Source organism: Macaca fascicularis, chromosome 9 (genome assembly GCF_037993035.2).
Source record: "Macaca fascicularis isolate 582-1 chromosome 9, T2T-MFA8v1.1".
Classification (NCBI taxonomy): Eukaryota; Metazoa; Chordata; class Mammalia; order Primates; family Cercopithecidae; genus Macaca; species Macaca fascicularis.
The window spans coordinates 127,279,154-127,299,818 of NC_088383.1; the positions used below are offsets into that span (position 1 = coordinate 127,279,154).

The 20,665-nt window shown below is 43.1% G+C and overlaps 1 long non-coding RNA gene across 2 annotated transcripts; it reads right to left on the reverse strand.

The window, feature by feature from the left end:
• Positions 1 to 1,915: 1,915 nt before the first annotated feature.
• LOC135965196 (uncharacterized) lies at positions 1,916 to 20,465 on the reverse strand. Of its 2 annotated transcripts, none has more exons than XR_012418221.1 (4): positions 11,571 to 20,465; positions 11,090 to 11,158; positions 10,440 to 10,540; positions 1,916 to 9,288 (listed from the first exon to the last, which is right to left on the reverse strand). It is a non-coding gene; the product is annotated as an uncharacterized lncRNA (long non-coding RNA). The 2 variants fall into 2 exon arrangements; XR_010578100.2 differs by having other exon boundaries at positions 10,386 to 10,540.
• Between the last annotated feature and the right edge of the window lie 200 nt (positions 20,466 to 20,665).

The window sequence follows — 20,665 nt, forward strand, 5'->3', positions numbered from 1 at the left end:
ATTTAATAGCACTATTCTCACTGAATTTGTTTTGACTTTTCCTTTCTATTTATGGCAAATGCTGATTTTTCATTTCTAGCCGGAATATCAAGACTCCTTTTAAAATAAATGAATTCAAGTAAACATAGTGAATTATTAAAAGAAAAAATTTGAGTAAATAACATTAGAGGTGGAACTACAGATATTGCAGAGATTATGAAGGTGGTTTAGAAGAGAGTGGCCTTGGAGAAACGCTGAGTGAGATGACCGCAAGGGTGCTTCTGCTCTGCAGAGCGTTGGCGAGCGGTGGTTATGAGCATGGACTCTAGATCCACAACACTTACATAGCTGGATAAATGTGGCCAGGTTACTTAATCTCTCTATGCCTCAGTTTCCTTACCTGTAAAATGGGAATAGTAGCACACCTTCCTCAGACTGCCGTGTGTTGCCCTGAGAAGAGCGCCTGGCTCAGAGAAAATGCTGTGGGAGTGTTGTCTGTTACAATGGCCTTCAAAGAGTCCTTAATGAGACCCAAGCCAAGGGCTTTTGGAAGACAGTGGCGAATGGGGGGCAGTAACCATGTCTATACTCATTGGCTTACCAGAACCCGTGTGCTTGTACACACTGTTTTCTGTCCCTGAACACGTAATCCCAGTGTTTCCTGCTTCTTCCTGTTGGAAAGTAAGTGAAGCCTTCCATAAATAATGGGGAGGAGGAGAAAGGCCATCTGGCCCCAACCTCTATCCACACAGAATAAAAAGGCGCCCAGGTGTTACCTGTCTTCTCATCATTTATCTGAGATCCTGCAAGAGTCAGCTGTGAGCCACATGTGCAATCATCTCCTGAGCCAAAAGGAGAGAAAGCAAAGCAGGATTCCGAAGCCAGAGCAGCCCAAATGGCAGCTCTCCCACTCACTGTCCTCTCTAGCCCTTCCCTCCACACTGGCTCCCTGCTCTGAGTCACACTTTGTATTTCTTTGTGACAAGCCCATTTGGTTTTCTCCTCAAAGGTTGATAATGCAGCATCTTCTGAGACACCAAAACTTGAGCAAGGTCCCAGGAAGAGGTGGCCTGACCTTGTAGGTGACCTCGTGCAGGACTTCGTGTGTGTGTGTGTGTGTGTGTGTGTGTGTGTGTGTGTGTGTGTATCTGCAACTTGTCAACCCCAGCCCAGCTCTCCACCTGCCTGCACTCCCTGGGGCAGGCAGCAGATAACCATTTAATAGATTGGCTTGAGAAGTTTATTTAAAGGAAAAACGAGATTGCATTCTATTCCAGGGAGCTGTAAAGATGTTCCAGCAGCTTGGTCATGGCATATGCACACTGTCAGAAGCCATCCTGAGGATGTTCCTGCACATTGATGGGAGCCAGGGAGCCAGCTGTCATTAGAGGGATGTACAGCAAGAGTCATTGTGTAGATCATAGTCTTACTGATAGAGCAAGAGCTTCTGGACTCTCACATGTGCTATTCACAGTTGCAAACAAGACCTTGGCTCTCTTCTGTCCTTGGTATTTCCTTTCCCACCCCCACAAAACAATTGCAAACCAAGCCATGGTGGCAGAGCTTAATATGGCCAAAAGGCAGGATATACAGTGCTTGCAAGTGTGGCTTCCAAAATCAGTCTACCTGAGTTTCAATCCTGGGTTTTCTATATACTAAGCAAATTATGTTAGGCAAATTACTTAAACTCTTGGTACATCAGTTTCCTCATATGTAAAATGAGGTTAGTCGTACCTACCTCATAGGGCTGTTGGAAAGACTGAATGAATTAACACATGTAAGCACTTTCAACAGTGCCTATCACATAGCAAATGCAGGATATGTGTTAGCAACTATTGTTTACTCAAAAAATTCTTACACTAGGCAAGTATCTCATACCCTAAGTTTATTAGGTCATTCTTACATTACTATAAAGAAAAACTTGAGACTGAGTAACTTACAAAGAAAAGAGGTTTATTTGGGCTCACATTCTGCAGTCTGTGCAGGAAGTGTGGTGCTAACATATGCTTGGCTTCTGGGGAGGCCTCAGGAAGCTTACAATCATGATGAAAGGTGAAGGGGGAGCAGGCACATCACATGATGAAAACAGAGCAAGAGAAAAACAGAGGAGGTGCCACAAGCTTTTAAATGACTAGATCTCACGAGAACTCAGTATCACAAAGACAGCACCAAGCCATGAAGGATTCACTCCCATGATCCAGACACCTCCCACCAGGCCCCACGTCCAGCACTGGGGATTACAATTCAATAAGAGATTTAACCAGGGACAAATATCCAAACTATATCACTAAGTATAGTAGCCAGCCTCCAATATGGCCCCCAGTGTTTGTCATCTCCTGTCATTCATGCTCTTGCATAGTTCCTTCCACGCTGAATAGGGCTACTATGCAACCAATAGCACATTGAGGAAATGATGGGGTGTGACTTCTGAGGGTAGGTTGCAAAGTCACTGCAGCTTTCACCTTGTGCTCTCTGGGATCACTTACTTTGGTTCACTTGCCAGTTGCCATGCTGTGAGGAGACTCAAGCAGCACTGTGGAGTGGCCCATGCAGGGAGGAACTGAAACTGCCTACAAATAACCAGAGTTAATTTACTATCCATGTGACTAAGCCACCTTGAAAGGAGATCCTCCAGCCCCAGTCAAGGCTTCAGATGACTGCAGCCCCAGCCAACATTTTGATTTCAACCTGATGACAGACCCTGAGCCAGAACCATCAAGCTAATAGCAATAGATACATTTGGGCTTTGCACATTTACAGGTGGAGGGGCAGGGCCAGAGTCAGCAGGGGTGGCTTTATAAACCAGACACTCATGTGTTCACTGCCATGCACAGGTATGCAGAAAGATGTCCAAGTTCGCATCCCAGGGGGTTCTGAGGTGCCCCAGTGGGCTGTGGGAGACAGAAAGAAATTCAAGGAAAATCCATGCCAGAGGTTTTCTGTGGTTTTGCACTTCACCCTTCCCGTACCTTTTCTCCTCATCTCCCCAGGCATCCACTGTGAACAGACCTTAGGAGGGCCAAGCAGGGAAGATGTATATAAGCACCAAAGGCCAGCACTGTGTGCTAGTGGGCACAGCCTCTTCCAGACTTAGGTGAGTTCTTGGGGGGATCAAAAAAGAGAGACCTGCTGAAGTTGCAAAGGCATCTGCTGGGCGATAGCATAATCAGGGATGAGGGCAGAGGGATGGGACTGATCATAAGAAAGGCATCTTAGCCTGATCACATTCTCCAAAAGTGGCACATTCTCCAAATTTTTCAACAACTATTCAAAGGCTGTATGTTTACTTACTAGTGGTTAGAACCATGCAGGAGGATATGAAAAAAGTGACTCATTAATGTGCAATTGAAACATCAGCAGCCAGACCAGGAGACACATTAAGAAGGTAAGCAAATGCTGGCTGCTTTTCTTGTGCCTCCCTCCTTGCCCTGCTCCTAACTTTGGAACATGGCTCTTTCTGCAGCTGAGACCCCCTGGCACATCCTCCTGCTGAATCTTACTGCCATTTTGCAGCCACTCCAAAATCTTCATCTAAATATCCATGTGAGAAACCAGCCATGATGAGGACTCCCCAAGGCCACCCAGGGAAACTTCACTCAGAGAAAACAGGAGACATTCCAAGTGTTGGACTGGAACAATAAACCTCTCAATGTCAAAGAAGCCCTGCTTCTCTTTGTACTCTCCATAGGCTTGGGAAAGCCCTCCCTCCCTCCCCAGGGAGGGTGGGTGTGACCGATTGTTGGATAGGTGATGACTGATAGCACCAAGAGAGGAATCATTGCCTTGTGCCTGTGGCCAGGTGCTCTTGTCTCCGGCTCAGCAGCTCTCAACAACATCACTCAGGATAGAGCAAAGACCAAAGCTGTGCTGTATCACTATCTCCACTCTACATTTTCTCTATGCTGGTGATAGGAGCATCCTGTTTCTGGGTGTCATTTTAGTACTAAAAAGGGTCTTTCAGTGTGTTTCTTCTGGGTGCCCAGTCTCTCTTGTCATGGCAGACCAGAGAAGGAATTTCACCAGGTACGGGCCTTCCTTCAAAGAGGTCACAACATCCCAGGAACTCACCCACCATAATGGAACACAGCAGGTAGCACTTGACTGACTTGAGCAGGGGGCACAAGTGCTTTGGGGGTAGAGGGACAGGAGTGATCGATTCTGCTTGGAGATAAGAGAGAAAGGGAAGTGTTTTCAAAATGTAACATGGGTCATACTGTGAACACTGTTGTTTTATCTTACATTTAATTTCTTAATTTTGTAAGTCCATATTCTCTTAAATTTTATTGAAAGTATAAAGCAGAAGCTATCCAAAAACTTTTGTTTCCTTAGATAAATGTTTTTCAAAATATTGATTTTTTTCTGCGTCTTTAGTTGTGTTCTTCTCTTAAGCTACAGGCCCATCTTTTCTTCTTTTTACTCAATCAATTGCTCCATATTCTCCCTCTTTCTCTCCTTCACTTCCTTCCTCTCTTTTTCTCTTTTCTTCTCCCTTCCACCTCCTTATTCTCCTTCTTTATCCATGAACAAAAAGGACTCTATCCATGTCTAGTGTTTTCCTAGACCATTGGTAAATCCATGCCAATCCATGCCATTGGTAATCCATTGGTAGACTTTCCCTGGCCCCTTCATGTAATAGTTACCTTGCTTTGTGATAAACCATTTTTTCCAGAGCTTGCGGGAGGTTGGTATCAGTTAGCTTTGCTGTGTAACAAATCACCCAGATCTCAGTGGCTTAAGATATCAATGACTTATTATTGCTCATATCTTGGGTCTACTGGGATTTGGCTGATGAAAGCTTGGCTCAGCTGAGGGCCCTGCTTCAGGTATCTTGGCAGCTGTTTCCCACTGCAGCTCTGATGGTTGGGTGGGGGCAACCCTACGTCATACAGGCTTCATCCTTCATTGACCAGTGCACTGACCTGGTCATGTTTATCATATTATAGTGATGATAGAGGTACCAAATAACAAGCAAAAACATGAGTCTAGGCTCAGAGTGGCATACTGTCACTTCCACCCATATATCATTATCCAAAACAAGTCACATGGCCAAGCCCAAATTCAAGAAGCATGAAACTCCATTCTGCCATTCTGCCCATGGAGATACTGTGAGAGCTATGGAGCCACTAGGAGAGGATGCATACAGGATAGGGTAAGAAGTTAAGGACAATAATGCAATCACCCACAGTGGTTCCAAGATAAATAAGAGATCTAGTGACTTGGAGTCTACCTTCAATGGGTCAAGAGAAAAGACTGAGAAGGGATTCTCCAAGAGAAGGAAGGGTACAAGACCAGAGTGAAATGCAGTTCAGGCTAGCATTGCTTGTTTTTCTACTTGCTCCAGGCTTCACTGATCCTCCCAGGAACCGCTCAGAGCCTGCTCCTCTCAGGCTTTCCTGGGGGTAAGCCCAGTTCCAATCTACTGATTCTTGCTTTCTTCTGGAGTCTTGCAAAGAAAACCCATAACAGAATGAATGATTTCTGAGCTAGCCTAACAAGCCAAGTGGACCCCTCAGTTTGCATGTGGATCAGCTTTTACACAGCTGAGTGCGTTTGTCAACTGTGACTCTCTGGAAGTGTCCATTTTAGTGCAAGTATCTGCTCACCAACTGGTACTCATAAACAACTCCCTAATGGGCTCATCAAGGCAATGAGCAGAAATTTTTGCACAGAATAAAAAATAGTCTCGCTGGGTGCGGTGGTTCATGCTTGTGATGGCAGCACTTTGGGAGGCCGAGGCGGGTGGATCACGAGGTCAGGAGATCTAGACCATCCTGGCTAACACGGTGAAACCCCATCTCTACTAAAAATACAAAAAATTAGCCGGGCGTGGTTGCGGGCGCCTGTAGTCCCAGCTACTCAGGAGGCTGAGGCAGAAGAATGACGTGAACCCGGGAGGCGGAGCTTGCAGTGAGTCGAGATCGCGCCACTGCACTCCAGCCCAGGCGACAGAGCGAGACTCCGTCTAAACAAACAACAACAAAAAAAGTCTCCTCAAGGGACAGAGCCCAGCCTCCATTCCGTATTCCAAGGGCTTGGTCTCCAGTCCCCGTTGTGTCAGAAAATGCCACTCACTGTTTGGTTGGAACACAAAGACTTTCTTTAAAGAAAACCACATTTAATGCAAACAGTGTGTTCTACCTGCTTAGAAAGTCATGGAGGTATTGTGATGAAAAGAAAACGAGAGATTATCTAGTCAAAAGTCGGCAAGCCTTTCTGTAAAGGGCAAGAGAGTAAAAATGTTAGGCTTTGTGGGCCATACAATCTCTGTTGCAGTGACTCAACTCTTGCTGTTATAGTGTAAAAACAGCTCTAGACAATATGTAAACAAATGAGCGTGGCTGTGCTCAATAAAACTTTGTTTACAAAAATAACTGGCAGGTCAAATTTGATCCACTGGCAGGGCTATAATTGACTAAACTCTGCTCTGATCTAACCTCCCATTTTACAGATTTGGCAACTGAGAACATTGAGGCTTCTTGTCCTGCTGTTACTGAACCTGCATCACACCTGCACTGTGGCAATGGTCTTTTGGTACTGACTGTGCTCCTTTGCAGGGCTCTACCAGGCTGCGAGGCCCCAGGATGAGGGTGCTGAGGGGTTGGTGCCTTGGCCTTGATGGTTGTGAAACAATTAAAATATCACCCTTACTTGTTTATTTTCAAGGCTTCCTACAAGACAGATCTTCTTGACCTTGGAGACCTGGAATCATCCATCTTGTAACCCCAGTGACTTCCCGGCTCAGCCTCTGGTGCATAGCAAGGGCACAGTCAAAATGAATGAATGAGGCCCAGCGAGCAGGAGTGACTTGACCAAGGTGCCACCGTCTGCTTAGCAGCAGCACAGGGACCAGAATCCAGGACATGGCATTGCAAGGTAATCTTTGCTCATGCAAAATAATCTGCTATTGGTTAGATATAAAGCTGGGTAAGCGGTTGAATAATTGCAAAAATAATAGTTAATTCATCAACAAATACCTACCCAAAGCACCTGCAAGTTGGGAGGCCCTAAGCCAAATGCTGCAGGCGGGGAAGGGCTAGCCTGCAAGGAGGCTGCAGTACCAGAGGAGACACATGCAAATAGCTCTAAGCCTAGTGCTCATTTCTAGCTATAGAATAGATTCTGGAAGAATATGGTTAACTTTTATTTTCTACTTATCTCTGCCTTGTGCTCCACTATATGTACACAGTAAGTCCTCGCTTCACATTGTCAATAGGCTGTTGGAAACTGCAACTTTAAGGAAAACTATGTGCAGTAGATCTTCAAATAACATCGTTTCTTCTTTTTATTGTAATGTTGACCAGGAAAAAATTGGTTTTGTTATATGTTGTTTCACTTGAAGTTTTCATTTTCAAGAATCTATTGATGATGTTAAATGAGTATTTACTGTAATTACACACACACACTGCACCCACCACACACACACACTGCACACACACACCACACACACACCACACACACTGAACCCACACACCAAACACACACCACACACTACACACATCACACACTACACACATCACACACACACACCACACACATAACACATCAAACACACACCACACACACACCACACATACACTGCACCCACCACACACACTGCACACACACACACCACACACACTGAACCCACACACCAAACACCACACACACCACACACTACATACATCACACACACACCACACACACCACACGCCAAATACACACCGCACCCACACACCACATATACACCGCACACACACTACACACACACTGCACACGCACACACCACATGCACACACCACACACACTACACACACCATGCACACACACACCACACACCACACACACTGAACCCACACACCAAACACACACCAGACACACCACACACTACACACATCACACACACACACCACACACATCACACACCACACATACACTGCACCCACCACACACACACTGCACACACACACACCACACACACTGAACACACACATCACACACACTGAACCCACACACCAAACACACACCGCACACACAACACACACTACACACATCACACACACACCACAAATACACCGCACACACACACCACACACACACCACATACACACACCACACACACTACACACACCATGCACACACACACCACACACACTGAACCCACACACCACACACCACACACTACACACATCACACACACACACCACACACATCACACACCACACACACACACACCACACATACACTGCACCCACCACACACACACTGCACACACACACACACCACACACACTGAACACACACACCACACACACTGAACCCACACACCAAACACACACCACACACCACACACTACACACATCACACACACACACCACACCACACACCAAATACCGCACACACACACCACACATACACCGCGCACACACATCACACTACACACACACTGCACACATATACCACATGCACACACCACACACACTACACACACCATGTACACACACACCACATACACACTGTACACCGCACACACAACCACCCCCCACACATACCACATATCACACACACCACACACCACACACATTGTGCACCACACACAACCACACCACACACACTCCACACATACCACACACTGTACACCACACATATACATACCACATACACCACATACACACACCATACACCACACACACCGCACACACATACCACACACACTGTACACCACACATACACACACCACACCACACACATAGCAGAGACACTGTACACCACACCCCAAACACACCACACACACACCACACACCGCACACACCACCACACACACACCACACACCGCACACACCAACACACACACACACACACACACACACACACACACACACACACACAGAGCAAGACTGTCACTGAAGAGTCTAGCATCCAGTTCTGGGACCTAGAGTTTTGGGAATAACCCTCCCCAAACTCCAAGGCTTTCTGGTCTTCCTTAAATTGTATATAAGTTTTTGTGCATTTTATTTTTAAAGAGGGACCATACCTTTTTTTTTTTTTTTTTTAGATTCTTAAAGGAATCCCTGATTCCCAAATGCTTAACCATATGCAGTGGGTGACTTGGCACCACATCCTTGATCTGAATAGCTAGAGGCTGTTTTAACCCCAATGTGACAGGCAACAAAATTCACATAAATCATACAAGGGGGGCGACAGGAAGAAAACCCTTTCTTTGACAGTGTGTTCTGACCACCAATCAAGCTTGCTTGTTTTACATCGAATCTTGGGTGTTCAAACTCGAATTTGCAGACCTCCAGTCGGCTTCAGTCATCAGGGTTGAAAATTTCTGCAATGTGGTGGAGAAAGCATGACCTTGGAATCTGAAGAGTCTGTGGTCTGATCCTAACACCCCAGCCCCCAACCATGTGCTATTCTGTAACTTAACCTCTGTTGCTCCCCTTCTCCCTGGCAGCTCACCTGTCTGTAAAACAGGATAAAAATACCCACCTCACAGACGTACTGCAAACACTAAAGGAATTAGATACTTTAAATGTCTAGGCCGGTCGCGTGGCTCATGCCTGTAATTCCAGCACTTCAGGAGGCTGAGGCGGGTAGATCACCTGAGGTCAGGAGTTCAAAACCACCCTGGCCAACATCGTGAAACCCTGTCTCTACTAAAAATACAAAATTAGCTGGGCATGGTGGCACATGCCTGTAATCCCAGCTACTCAGGAGGCTGAGGCAGGAGAATCACCTCAACCAGGAGGCAGAAGTTGCAGTGAGTCGAGATCGTGCCATTGCACTCCAGCCTGGGCGACAGAGTGAGACTCTGTCTCAAAAAAGAAAAAAAAAAAAGTCTGGAACAGCACATGGTAGGTGCTTACACTGCCTTGCACATAGTAGGTATTCAGCAGACATTTGTTCAGGTTTCTCTATCCCCACCCAGTCACCTTTGTTTTTTCATATATGTGGCACCCAGAATGAATACTTTGTGATTCAATCCCAAGTTTGTTTTCCTTCCCTTGTTTTTTCTGGGGCGGGGGGGGGGAACACCTCAGGATTGATAAAAGCAAAGAGTTGCTCAACGGCAAATCTGTCACATACCTCTTTATTTCTCTGGCTTTTGGATAAAGCAAGAAGACGCAACTACAGAAAAAAAAATGCAGAATGAAACCGCAGGGAAAAAAGCCACCCTGGTGTTTCGTGAGTTGTCGTTGTGTGAGGTTTGGCTAATTCAACAAGACCCCTTTGTTTTTGTTTTTAAACGATCGTATTAAAGCATATTTATTCAAAGGAGCACAATCCCACTCAGAGACCCAATTAGCTTGGGAGGTTTATTCAATTTTTGTGGCTCAACCATCTTACAAGTTTCTCTTTTGGAAGTGGCTTTGAAGCCAGCCTGTGAGTGAAGCACTACCATTAACAGTCACACTTCAAACTCACTTGTGTGCAGACTTGGATGGTGTAGTAATTCCTTCAGTTTCACTTTGGACACACCTTTACAGAGCACTGCCTTGGCACCTTGCCTCTAACCAGGTGCTGGAGACACAGCCATGAACAAAACAGAGGTGCGGTCCTGCCCTCACGGAGCTTGCAGCCTGGTGGAGGAGACACAGTACAAGGACTCAAGCAGCATATGCTAAGGTTTGTGATAGAGGAGGTACAAACCCACGTGGTGCATAGGAGGGGGGCACCCTGTCAGGATAGAGAGAGTCAGGGAAGGCTTCCTGGGGGAAGGGACATCTAATGTAAGGCCTAGAGATTGAGTAGGAGTTAGCTAAATCCTGTAATTCCTGGACCTCTCATTAAGAAGGAGAGTAAAGAGATGTTCAGCAGGCAATTGGATAACAGGGTCTGAGCTCAGAAGAGTGAGAGCTGGGCTGAAGGCAGTGAGTTGGGCATTGTATTAGTCCGTTTTCACACTGCTATAAAGAGCTTCCCAAAACTGGGTAATTTATGAAGGAAAGAGGTTTAATTGACTCACAGTTCTGCACGGCTGGGGAGGCCTCAGGAAACCTACAATCATGGCAAAAGGCAAAGGGGAAGCAAGAACTTTCTTCACATGGCAATAGGAGAGGGAAGAGTGAGTGTAGGAGGAACTTGCCAAATACTTGTGAAACCATCAAATCTCATAAGAACTCACTTACCATGAGAACAGAATGGAGGAACCCGCCCCCATGATCCAATCACTTCTCACCAGGATCCACCCTCAATACCTGAAGATTATAATTCAAGATGAGATTCGGGTGGGGACACAAAGCCAAACCATATCAAACGTCTCAGTATAGAATAAACTAGGAAAACGTCTCTGGGAAGGAAGCCTTTCCCAAGGGAGACTCACACCCTGGATCTTCCTAACCCATAGGGGCAGCCCTTACAGTCTGGAGGCCGGGGCTGCTCTCTCCAAGGCTGGTGTGCAGACTCTTGACCCAGAAAGCTGTTGTTGTTCCTCAAATGCCTTCGTCCCCTATCCAGAGGGGATCTGGTTCTCCTAACCCATTCGACGTAGTGTCCCAGGAAGTGTATCCAAGAACTTTGAGGCCAGAGGACAGAGCCATTCTAAAGTGGGCCACAGCCTTGGCATCAGCCCAGGGAGCCCCAGTGAGAATCAGGGTCACCTGCAGATACCTGCACAGTCTTCTCTGCACCAAGCTGCACTTTCTGGAGTTTCAGGTCCATGACGTGATGCTATCTTCTGGGTCACAGGCAAGCAAACACCATGAAGTCAGAGGTACACACAGCTTTCAGGCCTGAGTGGAGGGAAGTACATGCCCTTGCTGTAACAACAGGCACTGAGCAGAGTCAGCTCTGACCAGGTTCTAGAAACCTTTGCAATCTTGAGATCCTATTCCCACTCTTTAACAGGAAGCATCCTTTGTAAAGAGCTTTTGTCTTGGGGGGAAAGAGGAACAGCCCTACGCACACCTCCCGACATTCCAAGGTTGGAGAATTAGCCTCCCACAGCTGCTGTTGCAGGAAGCCATATCCGTGTGTAAACAAAGGCAGTGAGACCCCTTTCCTTAGGGGGAAACCAGCTTCAAGAGACACAGAATTGAAGTGAAGGCAGGTGGAAAATACCGGCCCAGCATGGGAAGGGAAAGGAAATGCTTTGCTGAGCCATTTCTAGCAAATATGCTACAATCCTAATAAATATGTATTTTAAAAATCACTCTGTGATCAAAATAGAACTCTTAATGTAATTTGTTTCTTAACAAGAGGAGAAGGAGCTCTGCAATTAGATTACACTTTGGGACTTCACTTTTTAAAAGTTAGCCATGAGTGCATGTTGCTAGTAAATCAGGACCCCCACCAGGGACACTAAGTCATTTCGCATTGGCACCTATTCAGGACAGTCCCAGCTCTCCAGGCCAGTCTTTGACCAGGGATCACAGCTTCGATTTTGCACTCTCTTTTGCCTTGGTCCCCTGCTTGAGGCTGTGCAGAGCCCAACATGACGTCCTTGTGCATGGTAACGACTTCTGAACTGCTTGGCTGGGGTGCTTTTCCAAAATGGAATCAGGGGATCTCCGACCCCACAGCCTGCTGAGCGCTGCTGTCCTCTGCTCAAGAGTTCATCAGATCTTCCCTTCAAAATTGGGCCACCACTTTCCATGTCTATCTAATGAGATGCTGTGCCACAGAGAAGAAATTTCAACAAGTGTATTGCAAAAGGCGCTGGGGAAAGAAAAGTGTTTTGGAGCTCTCTCTCTCTGTGAGCCACCTGTCTGAATTCAAAACTTTTCGAGCAAGTATTTGTTTTTCTAGAGTATTCAAGTTTATCAGTTAGAAAATCCAGGCCACCCTGTCTCCGACAGTTGAGGATTTGTTTGCCTCCTGCAGCAAGAGCTTGCAAAGGGAATTACTGGTGTAGCTGTTTGAGGAGTGCACCAGGGACCCAGATCCTCTGCCTTCCTGTTCCTTGGGTCCTGAGTGTGACAAAACAGCCATCACTGTCACGAGACAGCTACAACAATTTCTCCTCTTTCTCCTCTTTCGGGAGGAGAGAGATGGAAGATAACCAGAATCCTTTTCCACAGGAGCTTTGTTTCCCAACATTTTATTTTGCAAATGTTGTATAGATACAGCAAAGTTGAAAGTGTTTTACAGGAAAGATTTTTTTTTTTTTTTTTACCCAAGGCCAAGGTTCTACTATTAGCATTTTACCATTCTTGCTTTATCGCATATCTATCCATATCTAAGAGTTTGATCAGTCTATGCAGTTGAACAAAACCTATTCTCTCTACAGGTCATTACATTGGTAATTATGAATAACATAAGGCAGGAACCAGGCACTGTACAGTAAGAAATGATAGCCTAAGGGAGAAAGGAAATACTAGTACATACGTATAGCCGTATGGGGTCATTAGTGAAGGGGTAAAAGCTCTACACACACAACTGCCCATGGACATCCCTGTACTATGGCACATACCTCTAAGTGGTGATTACAGTGATCACACTGACCTCTTAAAAGGTCTAAATTGGCTGGGTGCAGTGGCTCATGCCTGTAATCCCAGCACTTTGGGAGGCCGAGGGAGGTGGATCACAAGGTCAGAAGATCGAGACCATCCTGGCCAACACAGTGAAACGCTGTCTCTACTAAAATACAAAAAATTAGCCAGGCATGGCGACACGCACCTATAGTCCCAGATACTCAGTAGGCTGAGGCAGGGGAATTACTTGAACCTGGGAGGCAGAGATTGCAGTGAGCTGAGATCGCGCCACTACACTCCAGCCTGGCGACAGAGCAAGACTCTGTCTCAAAAAAAAAAATCTAAGTTATGTTCAGTTAAATCTGGTTAAGAGGGAAGAGGCATTTTTAACTCATTTTAGAAATATTTTCATAAAATGGTTTAATATTTTAAGTGCTATTACATTTAAGCTCCCTGGATACCTCACTTATATGTTTTATTTCATGTCCCAATGATGTGGGGTAAGCCACATTGTGTTGAATGCATCCTACACACAGGATTATAAATGCACTTACTTGTTTACTCATCAAGTAGAGAGCAGAGAGCTTCCTCTATGCAGAGTGCTGTGAGTTCATGAGAGGCACAGAAAAGGTGATGGAGAATTATAGGAGGGATAGACACCCAACTTGAATATCAAGACAGAAATGGTCCTTCCACACCTGCAAAGGCTGCAGGACATCTGATGTGCAGTGATGGGAGGAGGCTCTCCTGGAAGAAACGGGCAGTAGGAGTAGAAAAGTGTAGAAGGGACAGCTAGAGGACAGTGGGGTTTGGAATGGACAGAGGAAAGGTGATAAGGGGTGGGTTATGACTGATGTAGAAAGATAGGTGGATGTTCTTGGCAATAAAGAATTTTGACTTTTACTTGTAGACTATGATACATGATTGAAGGTGTGATGGGACCAGAGCCGTGCCTTTAGAAGTATGTTCTGCAAATAATATGTAGGCTGCATTGCCATCAGGAGAGGTTGGAGACAGCAAGACCCAGGAAGAGGTCAACTGAAATAGTTCAGTTAAGAAATAATGAAAGGTCCCAAGCAAAGACTTGTACACGAACATTCATAACTGCTTTAGTCGCAATGGCCCCAAACTGCAAACAACCAAATGTCCTACAACAGAATAATGGATAAACAAATTGTGTTACATCCACACAGTGGAATACTACTCAGTAATATACAGGAATTAACTACTGGTACATGTAACAACATGTATGAATCACAAAATCTTTGTGTTGAGTGAAAGAATCCAGACTCCCCACAAAAGAGCATATATTGTATGATTTCATTTACACAAAATTATAGAAAATGCAAACTAACCTACAGTGATAAAAAGCAAATCAGGGATTGCCTGGGGCATTGGAGGGAGGGACAGACTGCAAACAAGGCAAAAATAATCTTTTGGGGGTGATGGAAATATTTTGTATCTCAATTGTGGTGGAGGTTTTATAGGTGTAGACTTTCATCACAACTAATCGAATTGCACATTTTAAATGGATGCAGCTTAATGTACATGCATCACACCCCAGTAACGTTTATTTTAAAAACTAAGAGAGACTTCTGGATAAAGATGATAGATGGAAATTACCTATCTCCATTCCTCCTATTAAATAATAGTAAAACCATTGTTTTTAAAAGGCATGTGTCTCCAAGGGCAGTAAAATGTAAAAGAAGTCATTCGCAGCAAAATTAATAGATGAAGAAAAGAACAGAGCAGATTTGAGATGACCTAATCCTGACAGAACAGGGAGAAAATCAAGGCTGACCCATCACCCAGGGCAGATGGAATCAGTGTAGGTGAGGCGAGGGCAGCTAAAATAAGGAAGACTGAAAATCTCCTCCTAAGCACTTTGCATACTAAGCACTGACATCCTTCCCTACCCCTCTCTGGAGAAGACAAAAGGGAGTGTCTATGGACTGAGGGACAATAGTCATGGTTGAGGGAGGGGAAAATATCCCAAAACCAGAGGTGTCAAGAGAATGTCTACCTGTAAGAAGTTTAGAGCCTACCTGTTTATTTATTTAGGTCCCAGAAAGCTGGTAACCAGGCTCCATCTTCCAAAGACAGACCAGTAGAGTCTTTGGATAGTTTGATCAGTCTGAAAGGGACAACTTGAAATACTGTCATTAATGTTTTCCCAACTCACAGCCTAGTTAAGTCATCTTACAAAAGAGAAAGCCAAGTGCTTCAGTTCCCCCTGTTTCCAGAGCTTTACATTAGCATTTCATCCCTCCACTCTTAAATATGATGAGACAACCAAGCATTATAATGTAAAACATAGAAAAAAAACCCAAATGAACATTAAAAAGCAATCTGGTGGAAAAAATATAGTATGTTAATTAGAAATAAACCTCTAAGGGATAAGATATTACAATCATGAAACAAGAACAGATTACTATAAAAAAGGAATATTTTTATTGATAAAAGAGCTCAAAGAATTTAAAATATAGCAGAAATGCAACCCTCAATTGAAAACTTGGAACATGAATTGAGAATATTCCCTAAGAAATAGAGCCAAAAATTTAAGTGGTTCTAGAAAGAGAGGAGAATTTTTTTGAAGAAGGGGAATATACCCATAAAATATTTAAAGAAAGCTTTCCATAATTGAAAGGCATTAGATGGTAAATTAAAAGGGCCCACTGAGTACTCAGGACAATGAATGAAAAAGATCTTGTAAAAGTACATCAACACAAGCTTTCAGAACACAGAAGACAAAGAGAAGAAATTACAAGTTTCCAGAGGAAAAAGAGAAAAAAACCAAGAACACATCACACACAGAGAATCAGGAGTCACAACGTCTTCAAATTTCTCAATAGCAATATGAAACCTAGAAAGTAGCAGAGTAAGACTCCAAATTTAGAAGAAAAATTAATTCCAACCTAGAATTCTAAACTCAGGCTGTCAAACAATTACAGGGTGGATTAAGGCATTTTCAGACTCGATTGGGCATGTTCAGGGTGGTATGGCCATAGATGGATAAGGCATTTTCAATCATGTAAGTGCCCAAAAAACCTTCTCCTCTGTATTCTTTCTTGGGAAGCTCTGGAAGAAGTGACTCACCAAAACAAGAGATTGAGTAGGTGGAAGGTGTGGGGTACCGGTGATAAGAGCTCAACATGAGAGGGAGGGAAAGGAAATTTCTAGAAGATGATGTAGAGAGACCCCAGAATGATACTTTTGGTCTGCGATTAAGAGCTGTTTTTCTTATTAGGACTTGTAGCCACATGGCATCCTTGTTCATTGAAAGATTTTTTTTAAATATAAAAAATAACCTTAACCACTAAGATAGTTTTTAAGCATTATTTTGTGCAAAAGAATTACCCATAGGCTTACTAAAAATACAGATTCTATTGCTTCCCATTCCAAGAGATTCTGTTTCAGGAGGTCTGGGTGGGATCCCAGGAAAATGCATTTTGATCAATTATCTTGGGTGATTCAATGCAGGTGGGTCATAGACCACGTCTGCAAAACATTAGCCTAAACAACAGTACCAATAGCTGAGTAATGTAAGCTCAGCTGTCATTTTTATGATCTGCCAATATTTACTTTTTAAAATTGAGATATAATTCACATACCATAAAATTCATCATCTTAAAAGTGTGCAGTTCAGTGATTCTTAGTATATTCCACAGAGTTGTCTAACCATCACCACTGTCCAGAAGATTTCCATCCCCACTGGAAAAAAAAAAAATCCCAGAAGATTTCCATCCCTGCTAAAAACAAAAAAACAAACAAAAACAAAAAATAAAAAAAAAAAACCCTGTACTCATTAGTAATTAACTCCCCATACCTGCCTCCTCTTCCTCTGGACATTACTAATTTACTTTCTGTCTCTATGCAATTGCCTACTCTGGACTGTATAAATGGAATCATTACAATATGTGGCCTTTTGTATCAAGCCTCTTTAACTTAGCATAAGGTTCATCAATGTTGTCACATACATAAGCACTTAGTTCGTTTTTATATCTGAATAGTATTCCATTGTATGAATATACTGCACTTTGTTTATCCATTTAGCAGTTGACAGACATTTCAGTTGTTTCCATCTTTTGTCTGTTGCAAATACTACTACAATGCATGTTTATCCACAAGCTTTTGGGTGAACACCTGTTTTCAATTCTTTTAGTATCTACCCAGGATTGGAATTACTGGGTCATATGGTAACTCTTTAACTTTTCGAGGAACTACCAAACTGTTTTCCACAGTGGCTGCATCATTTTATGATCCCACTAGCAATGTATGAGGGTTCTAGTATCTTCACATCTTCACCAACACCTGTTATTGTCCATTATTATTACTATTATTAATCATAGTCATTAAAGTGAGTGTGACCTGGTGTCTCATTGTGGTTTTGATTTACATTTCCCTAATAACTTGCCAGGATTTAGTCCTGCATACTCCTCATTCCCCCTGACTCCTATTTTTTTGTCTGTACTACATATATATGGTCAGATCATGTAGCTAGTACATATTACAAATGTCCTTTGCTCTTTATTCTCAGTTCCACACATCTCCATGTATAGAATGCTCACTACCAGTCTTGACCATGTCTGACATGGTCTCCATGGAAATGGAGAGATCACATTAATGTCTCTTCAGTCTGAAGTTCATTCTTTACTAGATTCCTTAGGAAGACTTCATGGAATAATTTTCCCTGAATATTTGCATGATAATAATAGTTCATGTATGAACTACTTTTGTATCTGAAGATCAGTTTTGATAAATTAAAATCCTTAGCTCACATTTTCTTGAGTATCTTAAATATGCCACTCTGTTACTCTTTTTTCTTATGACCCAAAGCATTGCCTTGAAAAGTCTGACGATAACTAATTTTCTTTCCTCTTTAAGTTACAGGCTTTTTGCTAGAGATTGCATTTTTTCTTTACCAGCAATTGTACTAGTTTACTACAATTTGTCTTGGTGTTGGACAAGACTCAGTAATTACATTACAGTATGGTTTTGTGTTCGTTATTCTGGGTAACACTCTCAGGTACGTAGCATGCTTTTTCTTTTATTTTTTTTTCTTTTTTTTTTATCTTGTTTTTCTTTTTTTATTATTATACTTTAGGTTCTAGGGTACATGTGCATAACGTGCAGGTTTGTTACATATGTATACTTGTGCCATGTTGCTGTGCTGCACCCATCAACTTGTCAGCACCCATCAACTCGTCATTTACATCAGGTATAACTCCCAATGCAATCCCTCCCCACTCCCCCCTCCCCGTGATAGGCCCCGGTGTGTGATGTTCCCCTTCCTGAGTCCAAGTGATATCATTGTTCAGTTCCCACCTATGAGTGAGAACATGCGGTGTTTGGTTTTCTGTTCTTGCGATAGTTTGCTGAGAATGATGGTTTCCAGCTGCATCCATGTCCCTACAAAGGACACAAACTCATCCTTTTTTATGGCTGCATAGTATTCCATGTTGTATATGTGCCACATTTTCTTAATCCAGTCTGTCACTGATGGACATTTGGGTTGATTCCAAGTCTTTGCATAGCATGCTTTTTCAACATGCGTTTTCAAATCATTTTCTTTCTGATTTTTGAAAACATTGCGTGAAGCAGGGTTTTTAGTAGTTGCTCTGTTTCTTTGCATTAGATTTCCTCTTCGATACTTCTGTTATCTATATTTTGTCTTCTTTTTTAATTCTGAAATTTTTCTCCTTTTCCTTCCCTATTTCTCTTAAAATATTATTTGCCATTTATTTCCTGTCTGTTCCTTCTGGATTACTCTTCTTCTAAAATTATTTTTCTTTGTAGTTTTTTCTCGAATTCTGCTGCCTCATTCCTGAGTTTTTCTAATTCTGATTTATGATGTTCTTTCACAGCCCATGTCATTTTCTAATGTCTTTTAGCCTGTTTTGAAGTGGTGCATTACAATTTCTGTGAGTTTTACATTTTTTTCACTGCCTGTAGGAATGTCATTCGTTCCTTATTCTCTTTTAACTTTATATGGCATGTTTTTGTTGTTATCTACATGTGACTTTAGTTTTCCTAAACTTTTAGAGGGAAGATCGGCTCAATGAGCTTTTCTAACTGCACAGAGTTCTGAACATTCTCTCTCTCTCTCTCTCTCTCTTTCTCTTTCTCTGTGTGTGTGCATGTGAGTGAATAAATATGCTGGCTTGCTTTCTGTGAATTTCTGGCTGTTTCCCCTCTGTAACTGTACCCAGGACCTTCCCTTTCCTTCTTCATCTGTGTTCTCCCTAGTCTACTCATTTTGATTTCATTCGCAGTTTTCAGGAGCTCTGTAGACTCTGTTTTGAGAGTTCACAGTGGCCCAGCTGCTCCAACCCCTAAAGGTTTTATTGCAGGTGTCTTGCACCCACCCTTTCAGCTTTACCTGTTCCCAAACCGTGTTGCTCTGCTTCCCCGTGCATACCTGGTGTCTATTCTGAAGTTATCCTGCTCTCCAGCACATACCTAGTGGCTATTTGGAAGTTTTCTCTGATCTCCCAGATGCCCTGTTGCTTACCTCTGCTTTCTCCTGAAGAGATGCCAATTCTAGGCAGGTCTCGAAGTTGTTAAAGGGTTTTCCCCAACCACTTGAATGTTGGAGTTCGTGGTTTGGATGTCTAGTTGCTGTGACTTTATTTTTTCTTTAATGTGGAGATTTGGAGAAATCTAAGAACTATGTTACCATCATCATCACAATCTTCTGGAGTTCACTAGTTTAATGAGGAAGCAAATAGCCTAGGGGAGAGGAAAAGGGTAAAATAGGATAGGCACAATTAACAGATTTGTGGATTGTTTATATATACCAGCAAATTTAAAACAGTCCTCTTGCAAAATTTTTGAAGTGAAGAATTAGTGAGGTTTTATACAAATCTGTATATTTGGTTTCTCCTTAAAACAGAAGACCTGGTAATATTGGGCCTCTGTACCTGGCCTAGCAATTCCTACTCCACCCATGTTCTCATTTATGTGATTTATGTTATCCGTCTGTTCCCTGAAGGCTTTGGGGTTAGAACCTCCAGTCTAGAGTAAAAGCCACCACGCACATGTGATTCAAAGCTCAAGAACTATGAATGAAACACAAATTCTAAACAGACGTATTAGCTCATCATAATTTTAAATTACTCAATTAATTTTACCAAATATATATATATATATAAGCTTATTTTCTAATAAAGTATGATTAGAAAATAAGGTTGGTTTGCCTATATAAACAATAAATGAGTGCTACTGTCACACACAACATGAGTATATCTCACAAGCATAAGATGAACAAAAGAAGCTTGACACAAAAGGACCTCA